Source organism: Equus przewalskii, chromosome 17 (assembly GCF_037783145.1).
Source record: "Equus przewalskii isolate Varuska chromosome 17, EquPr2, whole genome shotgun sequence".
Lineage (NCBI taxonomy): Eukaryota > Metazoa > Chordata > Mammalia > Perissodactyla > Equidae > Equus > Equus przewalskii.
The window spans coordinates 43533790-43553971 of record NC_091847.1 but is presented as its reverse complement, the minus strand read 5'-3'; positions in this window follow the sequence as shown (position 1 = coordinate 43553971).

The window sequence follows — 20182 nt, the reverse complement described above, 5'->3', positions numbered from 1 at the left end:
CCTTTGGGAAACACTAGACCCGTGGATATTCTCTTACTTCTCACCTCCAGAATACCAAGGCCATTGGGGAAAATAGATCAAAGAGAATGACAGCAGGTCTGAGCCATGAGAAACCAAGGTCGTGTTGAGTCTGGAACTGGACAGGTTGATGCTAGATGCCAAGGCTGTCAACTGGAGGCTCTAGATCTGAATTTAGCTCTAGGCTAGACAATTTAAAAAGAAAAGATTATAAAGAAAATACAAATGATAATTCTTTTAGAGGGGCACATTCTGTCTAAATTTCTTTCCAAATAATAACTCATACCTGACACACTTAGTTCATTTATATTACCTGCTAGACCCCTGAAGCCATTTGAGTCGGCAGCCTCTCTTAGAAATTCTACCATCTGCCCAAGAGGAGAGCTGAACTGGCTAGTCAGTTCCTGAGTCACCCCAGGCTCTGAAATCTACAGGATCAACTATGACTGCGCACTTACCCTATGGACCACTCTTGATGGAAAAGGTGCTGGAGCTTATTTCACTACACTCACATAACTCTGGAGCACAGTTAAAGTCAGCTGTGTTTCTAGCTAAAGAGAGGCCAAGTTCTCCTGGACTTGTGTTTTTGCTTTATCTATGACCATTTCAACCCAGTGTTTGTATATCCTTCCTCTGCACTGAAACTCTAAATGTGAATCTACCACTCATTTGCACCTCTTAAGTAAAACCTGCCAGAAATGCTCATGGACTGTATCACTGCGGATTAAGTTTTATAAATAGTTTAGGTTTTACATTTAATATATTTAGAGATTTTGGAGCAGACTCTAAAATATGTTATAAATCTGTCTGCTTTAATAAATAGAATATATTTATCAGAATCTAAATGTTTCTCACTATCTTGGGATCATTACATTGAACATCAATTATTATTTTGTACTGTAATAAATAATATTCACTGGACCTCACAAAGAATATGCAATAGTCTCTACACTGAGTGATCCCAGAAAGTAACAAATTTTCAACTCTCCAATTTGTTCTCTTTTCTTTCATCTTTCTCCTTTTGCTGTCAGGTTTTTAGTTGGCATTCTCACTGCTCTCAGTATGCCTAACTAGTCTGTGGTAGACTGGAAAATTGAATGGATATGATAATTACAGTTATATGTTTCATAGGAGTTAATAGGTTATTATTGAACTACTTTTCGACAAGGAACCTCCATGCATATAGTGCACAGGCTTTGAAACCTCATTTTAGCATTTTTGTTCACTTTTGGGTTGTTGACGTGTTTTACAGTGAGAAAATGTTTCTCTACTTCTTTCTAAATATGTATAATATCCAAAATCTTTCAATTCATCTGTGAACTACTTGAAAATAAATAGATTACCTGATACTTAAAAAATATTCTACATGGTCGCATACAGTAAGTGCTCAATAAATATCTGTTGGCTGAGTGATCCTTTAATTCTCTCCTCCTTACCTATACTTGAGAACACTATCAGATTTATTCTGACTTTCACTAGAATTACTTGAAAATTTATTTTACCTAAAATAAGCATTATAATATATATTACAGGATGAATTGTGTCCCCCTAAAAGATATGTTGAAGTCTTAACCCCAGTACGTCAGAATGTGATCTTATTTGCAAATAAGATTGTTGTAGATGTAGTTATTTAAGGCAAGCTGAGGTCATACCACAGTATGGTGGGCCCTTAGTCCAATAACTAGCATCCCTTCTAAAAAGAAGAGACAGACAGGAAGAAGATGGCCATGTGATGACAGAGACAGAGATGGAGTGATGAATCTACAAGCCAAGGAACATGAAGAATTGCCAGCAAACAGCAGAAGCTAAAAGAGGCAAGAAAGGATTGTCTCTTACAGGTTTCAGAGGAAACGTGGCCCTACCAACACGTTGACTTTGGACTGCTGGCCTCCAGAACCACGAGACAATAAAAGTCTGTGGTTGTAAGCCACCTGGTTTGTGGTACCCTGTTACAGTAACCCAAAGAAAATAATACAATATATTTTTATGTTAATTTCTTCTTAAGTTTGAGAAGGACAATGAAGTCAGACTAGCTCCCTCTGGTTGTTACCTGGGAGAGAGCAGGAATCCAAGTGATAGTGCTTTACCAAGCAATGATCCACTCCATCTGTTGTCACAACCGCAATGGAATCCTACTGATACAGGCTCATTAAAGTGAAAAATAAGAGCAACCTATTGTGCCACAAATGGATTAAAAGAAATACAGATAGTTACTAGGGGGGAGGAGTGAAGAGGGTGATAGAAAAATGCAAAAATCTCCAAGAATTTAAAATTGTCCATCAGCCTATTCACTGACAGCACTCAGTAGTCCCACAGAATGACCACAGAAGAACTTATAGTAATGGAGGCATTTCATAATGGCCATTCCTTGGAACACCCTGCTCTATTTGTGAGTAAGAGAGACAGAAGAAAGGGAGGAAGGAAGGAAAGAAGGGAGGGAGGAAAGAAGGAAGAAAGAAGGGAGAGATGAAAGGAAGGAGGGAGGAAATACCATAAGAAAACTACCACTATCACCATGAATAATAGCAGCTATGGTTTAGCGAGCCATTTTTAGGTGCCTACAATACACTGAAAACTTTAAATGCTTTTTCAAATTTAATTCATCCAAAAACACCATGATATAGGTATCATTTCTCACATTTTACAGATGAAGAAACTGAGGATCAAAGATATTTTGTGTTTTGCCCCCATCACATGGCTCTAACGGGAGCTGTGCTCAAGCCCATGTCTGACTGTAACACTGCGCTCTTAACTGTGGCTCTGCTGGCAGCTCGCTAACTGTAGGTTCCACAAATGCACATTCCATTGCTTTTCTCAAAAGAGATGACTACTAAAAAAAGAGGACTTGTCAAATTAGCAGAGATTTATTGGGCATTTGCAATAGTTCAGGCACTGTGCTGTATCCTATAAAAGATTCAGGGAAATATTTGACTATTCTTCTGGTGTCAAAAATAATAGAAATAAAACATTCTCCCTGTTATACGTAATATCCCCCTCATCATCAAAAGCATTGTATGACCACGCGTGTGTTCAATGCGTTCCTTGGCAACCCTTCTATCTTAACCTTTTTTTTTCATAATTTGTCTTGCAGGTTCCTTGTTCGGAAACCAATCTGGCTAAAAGTTCGATTGTAGGAGCAATAACTCGCTTGTATATGGCAAATTTCTTTTGCCTGTTTATGTAGGGGGTTTTTTTACATTTTTTACTAGTAAAATTTGAATTTTCTAACTTTAATAAGCTGCTGATTATTTCACCTGTTCACCATCAGAAGCTTGTGATGTAAGTATGGAAGGAATATTATCACCATTTTACAAAAGAGGAAATTAATACTTAGAAAAACGGGTTCCTTTTAATGGAATATCCATCTACAGGAAGCTGAATTAGAGATCTAAATAAATCAGAACTCTTCTAAAGGAGAATTTCTGCTATTTCTTTTTTGCTTTCTAATGCCCAATCTTTTCCTTGAAATTTTTCTCTTGCTTCATTTTAGGGTATTTTGAAAGTCTGTGGGTCTAAGGAGCAATGCTGAGCAGTGTTGCTTAAAAAAAAAGCAGTCAAGTCAAAAGTCCTACACAAAAGGGACACATTTCAGAGAAGCCACAAATAAAGATATTATAGATTGAACTACAAGCACTCAATAGTATTTTTTGTTGTTCTCCAGGAAAACATTTTTTCCTAGAACTTGGTCGATACAAGAAGAAAAAGATTTTTCTGGGTCTCCCTGTTTGCATGTGAGTCAGAGAAAATAGACAAGTCTGACAAACATCTGGGAAATGTGTAGAGCGCTCAGGGTTTTTACTCACATATTGCCTGGAATTAACAACAGTGTCCTCTGTCTTCTAATGTGATTGGCTGCAACGGTTCCAGTAATTTGAAATACAAATAGTGCTGAGAAAGCATGGTGAGGATTGGAGTGTTATAATTCTGGAAACACTAAACCTTATGAATGATGTAGCGGTAAAAGGAAAGAAATATTGCCAGAAAACATTGATAATGAATTGGATCTAAATTCACAAGAGAGGGATTGCCTGGCAGAAACCTGCCATCCCTACCCTTTTACATTGCCGTTTCTTAACTACTGATTTTCTTTAGGAAGAAAAAAATGCTTTTTGCTCTTAATACATACCATCCCTTTTCGCAACTTATCAAGTAATGTTTTGATTCACAGATATTGAAGCTCTGTAGTTCAGAGCACAGAGTTCGGAGTCAGATAGACCTGGCTGAAATCTCAGCCCTTCTATTTGCCTTGGGTCTCTCTCAGACTCAGTCTCCTGGTCTGTTACCTGAGTACATATTAATACTTCCCTCATGTAGATGATGCATGTCAAAGATCCGGCAGCATGCCTGGCACTCCGAATATTCTTAGTGAGTGGTGGCTTGCGTTTATTTTTGACTTTGCTTTTGCTCAGCCTGGACATGCTTGTCTATACATTGGGAACCCCATGAGTCTAAATCAACATCTCAAAATATAGCTGAAAAAAAATCACCTCATTTGCAATTACGTACTGATTACTAAGGATTCCACACATTGTTACAGCTGGTTTAAAGGCAGTAGGGCCATTTGCAATTGACAGGACTAAAACAATTCCTCTTGTAGTTTTATGTTTAGCCTGTAGAACTCGTAAGGAAAGGCAATAATGCAGATCAGAGTAATGGTGGTCTTTTGGTCCACAGAAAAATGAATTAAATTTATTCACATCAAGGAAAACTCTAAGACACTGAAAACAAGATAAGAATTTTGGATGGATCAAAGTAATCTCAACAACTAGTGGGAGGGACATAATCAAATCTTCAGGGGATTCACTGGTAGGCCTTGCAGAGAAGGAGCTGGGAAGAGAAAAAACCTTGGAAATGTATCCTCTGATTGTCCCCACACTTTATCTTCTCCACCATTCCAGACCCAATCCCAAATCGGCTCTGGAGCAAAATGAGGATCAAAGATTTAACTTAGGAACTTGAGAGAGATTTCAAGTATCAGAGCGTCTCCACTTGAATTTAGTTATTAATATGAACAAAGTTCTTAAAACAGGAAGGTAAGAATTAGACACATCTAAGAAACACAGAATATAATTATCCATGATGGTTACCCTTCTCAGTTAAGAATAATTCTACATTGTTAAAATCAAAAGCTAAGATCTGTTTCTTCTTTTTTTTCTTTTTTTAGGAAAACTGAGATTTCCGAAAGGATATGGTTGCTTTTAAGCCAATGAAACAAGTAGAATCAGCTCCCATTTTAAATTTCCTTTCTTAGCTATAAATATTTTTAGGATAAGGAATAGAATGTGTGTGCATAATTAAATCATAAATTAGTAAGTTAAAGGAGGGAGAACACGCTTGGAACATAGGATAATATGAAGTTTATAAAGTACCATTCTCTACCACCTTGATAGGTTATGTTGTTTGATAAGACTGAGTGCTATCAATCAAAATTGTTCAGGTTTCTTGCTTTCTTTCTTTCAGAGAATTAAATACGATTTGGGTTCTAGAGTGCAATGATTCAGCATTTTTCAGGTAGGAGGGGTTGGGTACACTGAACGCTTTCTTCTTGCTCCACATCTAGGCCCTCGGGAAGGGGAGAGGAGTCCACAGTAGCCCGAGGGATGTGGAGAAAGACACAGTACGTCAGAGATGGGGCAACACTTCTGCTTTGAAGGGCTCTACACGTACAACATCTCATCTGGACACCAGGATTGTCGTGGCAGGAATTCTGCAGCTAGAGCCTGGGGTCACCTTGATATCTCGTTCTGTACCTCATGCACAGATAACAGTCAAGCTTTCCTTCCTTTCTCTGAAAGCCAAAGGAGACTTCTTTCAGAAGTGTGAGAACTTCAGGGTCTTGCTCTCGCCCCTTTCCACCTCCACTCACATTCTCCAATGTAAATGTACACACACAGCAAAGAAGAATCTAGAAAAATTCCAATAGTTAAAAGAAAAATAGATTAAACAGCATTTAATTCCCAGTTTTAAATTGTCCCCCTATTTTAATGGCTGAATAGGTATTGCTGGCATATAATTTCCTGGAGTAGCAAAGCCAAATACTATAATAGTTTAATTCTAGGTCCTACTTGACTTTGATGTTATTCACCCACATGAAAGTATCACCAATGACACCTTTGTTGGCCAGTTTCAGCAAAACCACCAAGCTCTTAATGAACATTTATTATTTATTTGACCTTCAGAGGGCTCAGGATACATGCACAGTTATAAAGTCATATGCATAAAACCATCTCTGCAATAAATTAAAATTAAACTAACCATGGCAGCGGTATTCTAGGAGCATAACTTTACTTACTTGGGTAGGCCAGGTGGAAGCGATAAGTTCTGCTCCATGTCCTAAAGGTCAAGAGAATTGGATTCTGTCAAACAAGGAAAGCCAGAAAACTGCAGAGTCCAGCAAGAATCACCCTCTGGCCCATGGCCTGTCAGTGGCAGAATCGAAGCAAGGGGCACCATCGAGCCTGGTTGGGAAACTTCAGGCTCAAGTCCAAGCATATTAATGTGGGGCTACAGGAGATTTTGTGAAGTGCCTGCATTCCCACCTGTTTACCTGCTCTACAACACAGGACAGCCTCCTCCAGGGACGTGCATCTCTACGCCACATACAAGACATTTTCAGTGGAGCATATCAAAGATGATATTTTCATCATCTGAACATCCTGACAGTGAAGAGCATCAAATACGCCTTCCCTCACTTAACAAGGGCTGCCTCTGTGAAGAAAGAAAATGCCTTCCAAGATAAAGAAATTTAAAAAGCATAGAAATTAATTGAATGAGCTTCCTGTCATGTATGCACCACTAAGTATGCAATTGAATGCTGAAACCAGAGCCATATTACATATAGTTGGATGATCAAGTGGTCAATTGCAGGGTTAGCTTCTCTATTAGAAACAATCCCAAGTCCCCTCTTTTGATTCTCAGAGGGCATTCAGGAGCTAAGTCGCTCTACCTTACCTTGAGCTTACATTGTCTTCAGGTGTAAGGTAATGGGGCCAACAGGATAAGCCAGGAGTAGTTGACTTGCTGAAACACTCAGAAATGCCCATTAGGAAGACAGAGAGAGTCATTAAAGCTCAACACGTCTGCCAGTTGATAGCAAAATAGCACAAACTTCTGAGAAGTGCTTTCCCAGTGTTATGATTTTATTGACCATACTAGTACTCAACTAGTCAGTTCGCTTCAGGAAAGACAAGGGAGGGTTTGCTACCCAAGGTATCATTTTAAGCTCGTGCTACAGAGCTGTATATTTGGGTTTCCTATCCAGGACAGCAAATGTGCAAATATTTTTAGAGACTATAAGGTTTTTGGTCTGGTTTGGTTTTAATTCAAGCACAGCAGCTCTGCGTAATGTTTAGACCTCGGCTACTGTTAATGTTTCCTCTGCAGTGGATAGAGTAAATCAGTTAAACAGGCCTGAACTTCTAAGACGGATGGAAAGATGAGACTGAATTATCCTGTACAGCTACTTCCCTTCTTCACCATCTCCAAAACTGTCTAAACACCATACTTGCTTTTTAAAATTTCCTTCCAATGATCGTTTCATAATCACCTAGTCCCAAAAGCAAATGCAGAATTATCCAAAGCAGTCTGTGAAGATAGAGGCCAGGAGAAAGACCACTTGCTGGACACTTTATTTCTCTGGTTTGTTACTTTTAGGATGAAAAACTGAAAACGCAGTTACATAATGCAATGCAATACAATAGAATGCGTTCATTCTGGAATAACCCTTCATGGTATCTTGCTTCTCTGAATCAGCAAATTAATATGTAAATCAGAACAGTTGGAACATCAGGTAAAAAGACAGGTGCCTTAATTTTTAAAAGCCAGCAAAGCTGAAGTAGTAACTTTAACTATACAGAGTTGTTACTCATCTTGAGAGTACCACAGGTCCTCATTACTCCCTGCAATCTAGCCCTGCAGTTACACTCCTCTTCCAGTAAAGGCCAGGCTCCTCCCAGCCTCTCCTACACCAGGCTCAGTACCTGCTCAGCAACTCTACTCATGCACTCTCCATGGAGGGACAAGTGGGACCTGCACACTTTCTGACCACTCATAGCATCCATTATCTCTACCTTTGCTTTGGGACTTTATTAGATTATACTTAGCATTTTAGTGTATACTGACTGTCAAATTTTTTTCTTTCATCACAAGCATGTAAGGAAAAGGGCACTGCACATGGAAAGCTCTTTGGTTGAGAGCACGGGATATCAAGTCCGACAGCACAGAATTCAAACTCTGGCTCTACCATTGCTAGCAGTCTGATCCATAAAATGGGCGTAGCGGTACTGCTCAATCTGCTGGCTCATTAAATGAGACAACACATGCAAAATGCTAAGCACCAGGCTGGCACATAGTAAGGGTTAGAGCAAGTGCAGTGGAGGTCATAATCTAAGTCACTGAGGGTATCATTGCTACAGGTATTGGAGACCGGAGCCTGTGTCTGCTACTAATTTGTGTGGCATAGTTATTCAACCTTTCTGAACCTCAGGCTCTTCATCTATAAAATGAGAATGTAGGACCGAGCTGGCCTACTTTTAAAAATCTCTGGTTCTGTCATTGATTATATGTACTCTCCCTGAAAGCAAGACTTGTATCATATTCTTTTGCAATCGCCTTAGCCCCTAGTATCTCACATGTATTCAATAAATTATATCATCAAACTAAAAAAGTGCAATTTTAAATATACATATATATGTGTATTTCTGTTTATATATCTGTTTGTGTGTCTGCGCGCATATGAAATCTTTGTGGAGCATGAAGAACTGTGCATACGCAGAATTTTCCCCAAGGTGTGGTAAATTAGGAGCTGTTTTGGTGAAAAAACAACCGAGAAGACTAAATTCTCTCGCAATCTAGTGCTCCCTTAGATAAACAAATGTGGTTTGAGGTCCGCCATGATACTCTGGAGCTCCCTGCCTTTAGGAATGAAGAAGAGACTGCCCTACACTCTGACTGGGGCTTTAGAACCAGCTTTTCCATTGACGAGAGCCTCGGAGCTGGCCTGGTCTGGAACTCAGTACTCTGAAGACCCTGGTGCCATCTGGTCTGATGGATCTTGCTCACATTGGTCTCTTCAGCTGTTGGATGATTTTGATACTCAGAAAGGCACCAGATTTTGGAACGATTCCTGGTGACTCTGGAGGACACCAGAAGAGTAGCTCTTGGAAGCTTATTCTTATAAGTTATAAATCCCTGGCCATTTTATTTTAATTAATATCTTTTTATTAATCTCAATTTTTCTCTTCTCGCCAAAATCATTTTTAAAGCAGTGTGGGAAAGTCTGAGAAGAGCATGGATACTCATTTATCATCAGCTCTTTGTGCTGTTGCTGCTAAGAATATTAGCCCGAAAACAAGCTTTTTGTTACTTATGAGTGGGTTGGCTCCTGCTGTTTCTACCTCAGCTGAAGTCATTATTCTCTATGACATCACAACCCTCCCTACAGCAAGGGACGTGACCTCAGGGACAGGAGAAGCAGTGAGGTTGATGAACTCTTAAGAGATAAAGATTATATTCTCATATTTAGCAATAAAAAAGGAAGACAAATGCAACAACCATCCCAGAAATGGTATGCATTTATTAATTTGAAATTTAGCCAAAGTGAATTTAGCATTTTACACACTCTGATTTGCTACACACACAGCCATACTGTATTGTTTCTCTTCCACTTCTAGATGTGATGGCTTCATGTGTTTAGAGAAAGTTGTTTTTTGTCTTTGCTTACTTTATATGACACAGTGTCTTCATAAAAAAAAAAAACGCAAGTCGAGCATTTTTGTACATTGTGGTTGATTATATGCTAACAACCAAATATGTTACTAAATGTGAAAGATCTACAAAAAAACAGATTTGGCTATTTGGTAACCTTAATCAGATATTAATATTGTGGTCCCAATGGTACATAAGAATATTTGCCCGAGAGAACCGCCAAAACATATGAAAAACCTAACTATACAAACATTGAAATGATTACATGTGAAAGCAGAGAGCTTCTGCATCAATGAATAAACTAAATTAAAGTATTGGCATCATAATTCAGACGGCACTACCACTAATTGGACTATAAGTGAAAAAAATTCAGATTTTTAGTTATTCATATTCTCTAGAATAGATGATTATAATGGATTCCAATTACTTCCAATAGTTTAATTAAGTGCCATATTGAAACATTTTGTTTTCATTCATTTCAACATTCACTCCAAAAGCTTTTTCTAGTATCACTCACTTCCACATTCATTCCAAGAGCATTTCTCTAGCATCTACAGAGAATGCAAATGAATTGAAAGTTATTTCCCTTGAGAAACTTGAGAGACAAAGTTAAGACTTGAGGAAAGTCAAAAAACACAAACGATGATTAATCAACATAAATAAGCACATGATTGTACATGTTAACAATACCCAATATTTATTGATTGATTACAAGATGCCAGGCACCGTGCTGGGAGCAATACAGTAATATGTTATTTTGTTTCAGTCTCACAACTCTACAAGGTTGTAACTCAGAGTTTCCCCAGTTTACAGGCACTAAGATGTTACATGTTCTGCTCAAGGTTAACCCAAGTGTGGGGATTCAAACCCAGATCATGTGACCCCAAAGCCCTGACCCTTGAGCCCTCTGCAGGGAAAAGAGTTTAGCACTGGGCAAAGCCTGGGATTTAGGGACAGAAGGCGCCAAGTCCACTCTATGCCACCAAGCTATGGGCTCTTAGAAAGTTCACTTAACCTTGAGTCTCAACTTCTTTTTTAAATAGAATAGGGTAGATAAAGAGGCTCTGTAAGCCCTAAAACACTCTGCAAACATCAGCGGCTAATATTTTCATTCCAACCTGCATATTTCTAGTGAAGGAATACCACGTACTGTATTATACTAACAAAAACAGACTTCTAAAAAGAAGATGTTGTATTGTGGAATCATAAGAAATTACCAGATAGGGGTTGATGGAGATGTGTCAGAGTTCATTTATTGCTTAGAACAGTACGTCCTGAGTCTCATCTTCTATACGGAAATATACTACTCAATATTTACAATGAGATTGTAGCGCTAAGTCTACATACATTTATGCTATTCTAATCACTAGCACTGACCCACAAGTGGAGACACATTCAAATAACAAAAATTTGTTATTAGAGCAGTTAGGAAGATAATAGTAATGGTCACGTCAATAGGTAGCTCACATCGAAACAGCTAAATGTGAAGGAAGGAGGCTTAGAGAAAAAAACAAATACTTCCCCTCTCCCCCAGATTTGCAGAGGTTTCTAGCATTTCATGAGTAGACTGACACATAAAAAGCTCATTCCTCAGCTTGTGTGAATGAGTTGGACATATTTAAATGATTTATATTATTTTTTTATTGTTGTTGTCATGCTTTCCTAAGGGAACTCTTAGTGGTAAAAAGACAACTATTGTGTCAGACCAGACACTAAATTGATATTTGATGTCAGTTTCAGTGAAACCATCCTGTATTAGTATAGTTTTAATCTCATTTATTTTTATTCCTGTCATAATAATACTTCTAAAATATTAATCAGTGCTATTTTACTTTAAGCATATTTAAAATTTTCCTAAATTTTAGAAGTTAACGTTAATTCAATAATTAAAATCATTTTTATTCTCCAATCTAATTAGTTCCCTAAAAAGGGAGGGAGCTGCATATTGTTTCAATATGGGATTCAACCTATTACCCCAATGAATGTATTTTGCTAAAAGTATTGTTCAAAAATTTGTAAAGAAAGATAATGAATTTGAGAAATAATTTTATTCAAACATAATCACCATTTGGATTCCCTGGTCTCAGATGAGCCAGTGATAGTTTATCAGCTGAAAATTTACTCATATTAAATAGAGGTGAACTTAAAATACAGATTTTTTTCCCACTCTTGTCTGCCTCAGATATGAGTGATTCACAAAGCTGTAACAAACCAACAAAGATTTAAATTGGTATATAAAATAAAAGCGAGAAAAATCTGAGAAAGTAAAATGAGTCGTATAAGATTCTGATACTTAAGAGTTTGGTATTTTTTTAAGTATGTACCAATTTCTCAGTGTCATTGATCACATATTGGACTTCACGTTGAGATGGGCTACACTAATAATAACAAGTCACTTTTTCATATTATATCATGCTTACAGAGCTTTGAGAGAGAGGCCCTTATTGTGTTTTTCATCTCCCCCTCACTCAGAAAGCATAAAACTGGCTCATTGGCAGAAGAAAAGGGAAAGAATCCAGTCTACAGTAACCACCAAAGCGTCTTCTGAAAAAGAGCTGGGAACCCAGTGTCAAATTCTCTCAACTTTATAGATTGTAGAGCTTGGTCGAGGCAGTGGTATTATACTTTCTGTTCTTTAACATCTATTACCCGAGTTATGCAACGATGCCATTCTCATCTACATTACTACACTGAGTAAATTATATTAAACACAAAAAATGTAAAATTACTCACAGATTGCCTATTTTATTTTTCATGTGTTCATCATTTAACTTTGAGTAGAATTCAAAGGAAACAATGTCATAAATTTTCTGGGCACAAAAGGCCAAAACCAATATGAAGCAAGGGGCTGAGCAAATACACAGTCAACAGGCACCGATGTGCGTAGGGAGCCATTCTGAATAATTTATGCTCAGCATTTCCCTTTGGGACCCAAGTGGCCTAGATCAGCTGCCTCTAATCCCTAAGATCACCAGGAAAAATTCTCAGCTCTCCTCTTTTCTTGAACAGCATAAACTTGGCCTACAAATTGCCCTGCTGCTTATGTGTCCAGTGAAGATTTCATGAAGATCTAGCCTTTTCCCATGTAGGAAAAAAATTTTGCCAAAATAGAGCTCACTATTAACCTCTTGTCAGCAACTCAGTGTCAAGAACTTCTGATGCCCAAATTTAATCTTGACATTCTCTTCCTCAGAACTGCAAGCAGCTGTACTACTAACAGGTCAAAGAAAACAATAGCTCACAACTTTCATTTGAATGGTACTGTACAATTCACAGAGCACTTTCTTAAGCAGTGTCACATTTCATTTGCACAATAACTCTGTGAGGTACATATACAAATACATACACTATATAATTTGTTATCTCGATTACGCCTTATAAATGATGAAACTTAGGTTCAGAGAGTTTAAGTAATCTTTTCCATGGCCAACAAAGCACATGGTATCTCTCCTGTGTCTTGCCACTTGAGAAATGACCATAAGCATTTTTTAGAACAAATTCCCAGTAAATAAATATGACATCTTGATGGTGATAGAAAGATGAAGAGAGAGGTCGAGGATTTATACCTGCCATCCTCCTAATATCTCCATCTTCAGTATATTAGAGTACTGTCTATTATCTGACAAGCTCCTGAGTGTGCCAACGTTTTCTCCAAGTGTGTTCCAAACTCAAAAGCTGCATTTAAAATGTCATAAATTTCTGGTCACTAATACTCAAAGATGATACACAGCCCAGGTTTCTGGCATTCTTTATGCCCATCTGTTAGCATGGCATGGTGCCCATTCACAAGGTAATAAGACAATTTCAGGAGGACACAGATGCCAAGCATAGCAAGGCTTACAGTGATAACCTACAAAATGAAGCAAGCCGGTCTTCTTTTTCTACAATGAGTAGGTCCTCCTCAGTCAGAAGCACCAAATCATACCTCTGCATCTATTATATTAGGCGAGATCGCATTGGGTAACACAGTAGGACACACAGTGGAGACTGCTGTTATTAGTTCAAAACCTTAATTCATTTCTGTTTGTAGGTTACAAGGAAGAATTAAGGTACAGTTCTATAGAATAAAATCCTGCCACCTTCACCTCAGCTCAAAGACAGGCATCTACCATGGACATAATGAGTGTTGGATGGAAATTCCCAAATGTGTTTTCCAATGTCAAGAAGCTTTGTGGATTTGTTCACTTGTGACCAATCAAATCTTGCACAGCGTGTGGCTCGGCCCAACAAGAAGGTTCAAGCGTTGGGACAGGATTTCTTTTTCTGTAGACATAGATATGGTACCTCTATTGAATGATCTGCCTGAGAATATAATGTAAAGGAAGCTATGGCAAGCGCAAGTTCCCTTCTGAATTCTGGAAAGCATTCTTTGCCTAGAGCTGTTTGACATGGACCCTCATTGAAGGCACAGATTCAGTCATTGTTCCTTCTCAACATGGTTTTTGTGTATGTATTTGAGGTGAAGAGTTTTTTAAAGAGTAAGAGGAGTAGGGGGAGGGAAAGAAGAAAAACAGCAGAAGAAACTAGAAGGAAAGGAAAAGAAAAGGGAGAAAATTTTTGACAATACAAATATGCTAATAACTATCCTATAAACTTAATTCTTATGGTCAATTCTGTAGTAATTCTAACGAAACCATCATTTGGATATTACAAAGAGACACGTCAACTTGCTTAAATTTCCTGTAGTTCCTGAAAACTACATAGCTCTTTTTCTCTCCTTTCTGGATTTATAGACACATACATATATATTCTGGAAAACCATATGGCTATGTGTATATGCATACACACACATACACACACTTATTAGAAATCAAATTCTACATTGCAGTGGAACCATCCTAAATGGTATTTAGTAGGTAACTACTTATATATAAGATATTTTCTCTTTTCTCAGTTTTAAAAAAAGGAAATTAAGTGTAAGATGCTTCATAATTAAATATTATGAGAAAATATACAAGTGTGAATGTGTGTAAGTATATGTGTTTAATAGCATTGATATGTTTAATAGATTGTGATGACCCTCATGGTAAACTGAATTTACTTACATTTCTGAACATCTTATTTATTGATTTAATGTTTATTCAGCAGATATTTATTGAACACCTACAATGTTCACAAATAAGTTCCTATCTTCAAGGAATAATAGCTGTAATTATAGCAATACAAACTTGCTTTTATTTAAAATAATTTTATTTTTAATCATTTATTCAAGAGATTTTAATGATTACCTACCATGTGCTAGAAATTATTTTGGACTCTGATGACATCATAAAATATAATTTCTGTCCTTAAAGTGTTTGAAGTGTGAGGTAGAAACAATACTAATATAGTGTGTTTAATGGCAATATAGGGGAGCACAAAACATAAAAAGGATATCTCCTTTAGATTTGGTGATCTGGGAAGTCTTCATGGGATAAATAATATCTAAGCTTTTTTCCTGGAGGTCTACTGATATTTAGTCAAAATTGTGTGGCCATATGTGCGTGTAGGAGTAAACAAGAGTTTACCTCTGGGAAGACTGAAGGTCATCGTGTAGGTGATTCCATCTCCACCAGCCATGGAATCCATGTCAAGCTATGAGTGAAGGCAAATAAAAGAGTGTAGGTATCAAAACAGATAATAATGCAAAAAATGTAGTTTTAAAACCAGTTATGAAATGCCCTCATACAAGATATAACGTTGGGACCAATATGTCTCTTCAAAGTGGTCCCATGCATTTTATAGCTCCGTGAACAATGTTGGTATTTATTAAATGAAGGTAAAACGATCTTGAGAGGAGATTAAGAGAAGAGCCGCTGAGACAAGAAAGAAGCAAAAATTTAGCTGTGTCTAATGGTGTTGCTGAGTGTAAGAATATGGAGGATTCTTCTCTACTCAAAGTAGGGCAAGAGGAATCATTAAGTTTCAGGACAGAAGAACCATATTCTTTTTATCTGCTAGCTGATAACAGATATTCTCTCTCTCTCTCTCTCTTTTGCCATCATTTACATTCTATCTATCAATACATCTATATGGAAAAGAAGGAAAGAAGAAGTTGAGGGAAAGAGGAAGGAAGGAAGGAAGGCAGGCAGGGAGGAAGGAAGGCAGGAAGGAAGGAAAGAAGGAAGAGAAGGTAGACTGAGTGTAAATGGATTCAAGCTCCTTGGACTTTTATAAATGTGATTCTCACTTGAAGGTGGGGGTGGTCTAGACGTATGCCACAGGAAAAAGTCTTCAAATTTAAGAATGTTAAACAATCATCATAGGGGCATGCTAAAAGCAAATTCCATGACTCTCCCCAAAAGATTCTGATTCAGTTGATCCAGAATAGGGTCCAATAAACTCCGCTTCATGAATCTAACATAGGAGGTTGAGACCACACTTTGAGAAATATCGCCTTTAGGAATATTTATCTACAGATAGAGATTTAGTTCTGCAGCTGCACATTTGTTTTGGAGGAGAAGAAGTGCCCACTTTTCCAAAGCAAATTAAAGTTACCAAAGATCGTAGAAACACACTTTGAATTTGTATATGTATATTATAATACATTATCTATACATGTATCATTCTGTGTCAATTTTAACTTCAGACCTGAATTAATTCACCATTGCATATCTATTTTGTGAAAAAGATGACTGATTTAAGAGAAAGTATCAGTTGAAGGGAGAAGAAAAGGAAAAGATGAAAAGTAGAAGAGGGAACACAAAAGCTAACTATGAAAGGAGTCGAAGTCACTCTCAATGTGTATCATTTTTAGCTCAGCCAAAGAAATGAGTGAAAACTTAATTACCATAAAATTCACATATTTTGAATTGTGAACATTTCTCAAACAAATGAAAGAAAATGGACATAAAAAATAGAAACACATTTGGCCTGACTTATTGTTCCCTCACCCCCATCAATTTAATAAGGGGTTGACATTTAGAAAAAATGTAGTCAAGATCTACCAGCTTAACTGAACAATAAACAACAAGAACTCTGCTGCACAGTGTTTCAGCTCTGCTGACAGCATGAGTGAGTAACTTCAAATCTAATTAGGATGGGAAATTTTGCCTGAACAAGTCTAAAAAATATTGAGCAATTTCCTAGCAGTCATGACACTGATTCTGGGTATGCACATACTAGAGTGAAGTTCAGCAAGGCACAGGACATAAAACATCACTAAAAGTGAGAGGAACACGAGCAAGATGTAATAAAATGTGCAAGGACTTGGGAATAAGATAGAACGGGGTATAAGTTCCTAGTTCTGCCATTCACTAGATTTCTGCTCTTGGTGTAAATTATTTATCTTCTTTGAGACTCAGTTTTCTTACCTGAAAATAGAGGCAGGAATAACTCCTTCCCCAAAATTATGTGAAATAAGTTAGGTAACAAGCCTAGCTCAATGGATGACCCATAAGAGATTGAAGTTGGCTCGTCCATAGAGATTATTTTTAGAATGTTGGAGATACAAACACTCGGATAATCAGCAGAAAATGGAAAAAACATAATGGAGATGTTTGTTGTTAGGTTCAATTCTGCCCTGTAACTGAAATATCATCCAACAATTGGTTCTAAATGCTATGTTGGCAAAACGTGTGGGAGCAACTAATATTGGACTATTTTTCTGAGAGGACAGAGATGTTTCTCTCTAAAGACTTCTTTCACTCTAGCATGATAATATGATGGGTTAATAGGATCATATTTTGAGATATTAGCTGATGTTTCTTCCACTGGACATCCTCTACTGGACATCCTCTACATTTCATCTATTACCCTTCATTATTCATTATCTTCTAGGTGAGGGTTTACAGAGTTAAGGAAGAAAAGAGTCAAAATCTCAGCTCTGGGTTCCAATCATAGAAACTCTGCTCTGAGTTTCTAATCTTGAAAAACAAGAGAGAAAAAGCAAAGGATTTTGCGAGAGAACTTTTTGAAAATTACAAATAAAAAGCTTTGAGGATGTAGAGGAAGAGAGTTTATACCAAAAATAATAGAATTGGAAAGGATATAAGATGAAGTAAAAGATTATTTTTCCAATACAGAGAAAGCTTAAAAACTCCCTCTGGATTAAGGAAGGGAGGAGACGGAAGAGGACAGTAGGGGAAGGGGAGGAGTTTGGGCACAAAGGCAGAGCAGAAGGTTAGGGCTTAGCTAAAGCTGTGGGGTTCTTGCTGCCTGCCCTCCCCCCCATCCTCTCTTCTCAAAAATTCTCTGCTAGCCATGGTGTCCCTGTGCAATAGGAGCAATGAGTGAGTAAGATGCCTAGCTGATTAGGTCTGAGGACAGACCCTCAGAGGACAGACACCAACCGTGGTGTGGGAAAATATCCAAAAGATTACGGAGCCTCCGAGACGCATGCAGAAATGCTGAGAAAATTTCAGGGGACGAGAGGAAACATGCATATGTATCGACAGGACACCCTGACCAGATGCAACTTGGATCGTACAAGCTGAAGACCACATGATAGATAGGACCACAGACACCTACTGCAGATGTATCCAGGGTAAATGGTGAAGGCCCAAGACTGAACAGAATGAATTAAACCTCAATGAAGACAGAGTGTGGCTGTAGACCACAGCCTCCATGTCAAAAAGAGGCCCTAGAGTCCCCCATACCCCTTCCCGGACCCCAGCACACGAAGGGAAAGATGAAAGGAAGAGGGAGATTCTTGAATTAACTGAGTGCATCTTCAAAACAGACTAAGAGAAATCAAAGACGGAGACAACCTTGAACTAGCAAGGTGATTATTTTGAATATACAGAAATTATAGAAAAATTCCCCTGGAACCAGTGGAATTTTTTGTTGTTCTTCAATACTACAACCACTGTTGACATGGCCAACATCAATCTTGTGGGATACTGTTACCGTAAAAGTAGATGTAATGCATGTTTAATCATGGAAATAGAAAAAATCAAGAATATCGCAGGGAAAAATGAGAAGAGGAAGAAGGAAAGTTGCTATTGCTATGGCAGCAGAAACACAAATGGCCTTCATTACAGCATCTGACATGAGCATGATGCTCAATTATTTAGCTTTAAAAAGCATTAATTATAGTAATTAAAAGAATGGTTTTTATTTTTGAAACAATATTTATAGGTAGGCATTTCTTAAAGTTGAAGTCATGCTTCTACACTTTTTAAATTATTCAGTATTTATACTACTCTTTCCCTCCTCTCCTTCCTTCCCCTCCTCCTCCGCCCTCCTCTCTTCCCTCCTCCTTCTGGAAGGTGAACATTGGCAATGACTCCATAGAAAATTATTTGAAGTGAAAGCTGTCATTATTTTTCTCACTGTCTGTCAATACAATGAAATGACATTTTGTGAGTTTAAGTTCACTATCTATACTTCAAGTCATCACAGGTAAAACTTAAGTCTTTCTTCAAAATTCCCAAGTTTGATAACTGAACTTAATGGCCCAATGTCTCACTTCTTTTCTGGTGCAAGAGTGTCTATCCCAAATCTTTTCTGTTGCATTTTTTAACTCCTTCTTATCTCCAAGGTGCTAAGAATGGCTAGTTGGACTATCAGGAAGTACCTTAATTTTACCTTTTTTGCTGTTTCTTCTCTAGGTGGACTTAATTCCATTCATTCGTTCAATCATTCAACAAGCCAACTGGAACAGACTCATGATTGAGCTAAGCCAGTCCTAGTGGTCTCACTCCCCTGCCAGTCACAGTTTTAACACAGAAATGTGACCCAATAATGGTAAGAGTAAATTCCCTGGTGGCTTGTGGGAAATGGTTTTCCTTAGAAATGAAAAGGGACTTGTAGAGCAACACTCCTTTTCTTCTACTGGATGTAGTCTTGTCTCTAGTGATGTCTGAAGCTGTCGTACTCATAGTGTGGAGGAAATATCACCAAAATGTTCAAAACAGTAGAGTCAAAACCTGAGAACTGCCCTACTCACAAATTTCTATTGAGAGATAATAAACTCCTTAGTACTTAAGTTACTCCTTAAGTTGTTCCTTCTCTTATTTGCAGCCAAAAGCATCCTTAATGAGAGTCATGAATTTGACTACGCCATTCATCAGCATGGAAATGGAGGGATAGAAAGACTCTGTAACCTTCTAGTGACCAAGAAGTGTAAAAGAATCCCAGCTTTGGGGCCAGCCACATGGCCTAATGGTTAAGTTCAGTGAGCTCCGCTTCAGTGGCCCGAGTTCAGGTACCTGGGTGAGGACCTACACCACTCATCAGCAGCTGTGTTGTCGTGGTGACCCACATACAAAATAGAGGAAAATTGGCACAGATGTTAGCTCAGGGCAAATCTTCCTAAGGAAAAAAACCCCCCAACTTTATGGTATTCTCACCTATCTCACTATGAGACTGCAAGTCAATGACTTGGAATTTATCCAAGACACAGTTAACATTCAAAGTTTACCAGTTATTGAGGGAGGGTGGAAAGACTGTAGTAAATACATTAAATTCATTGCTTTTATTAAGTTAATTACCTGTGATACTTGGGAGAGCAGAATATACTATGGTGTCCTGCACCAAA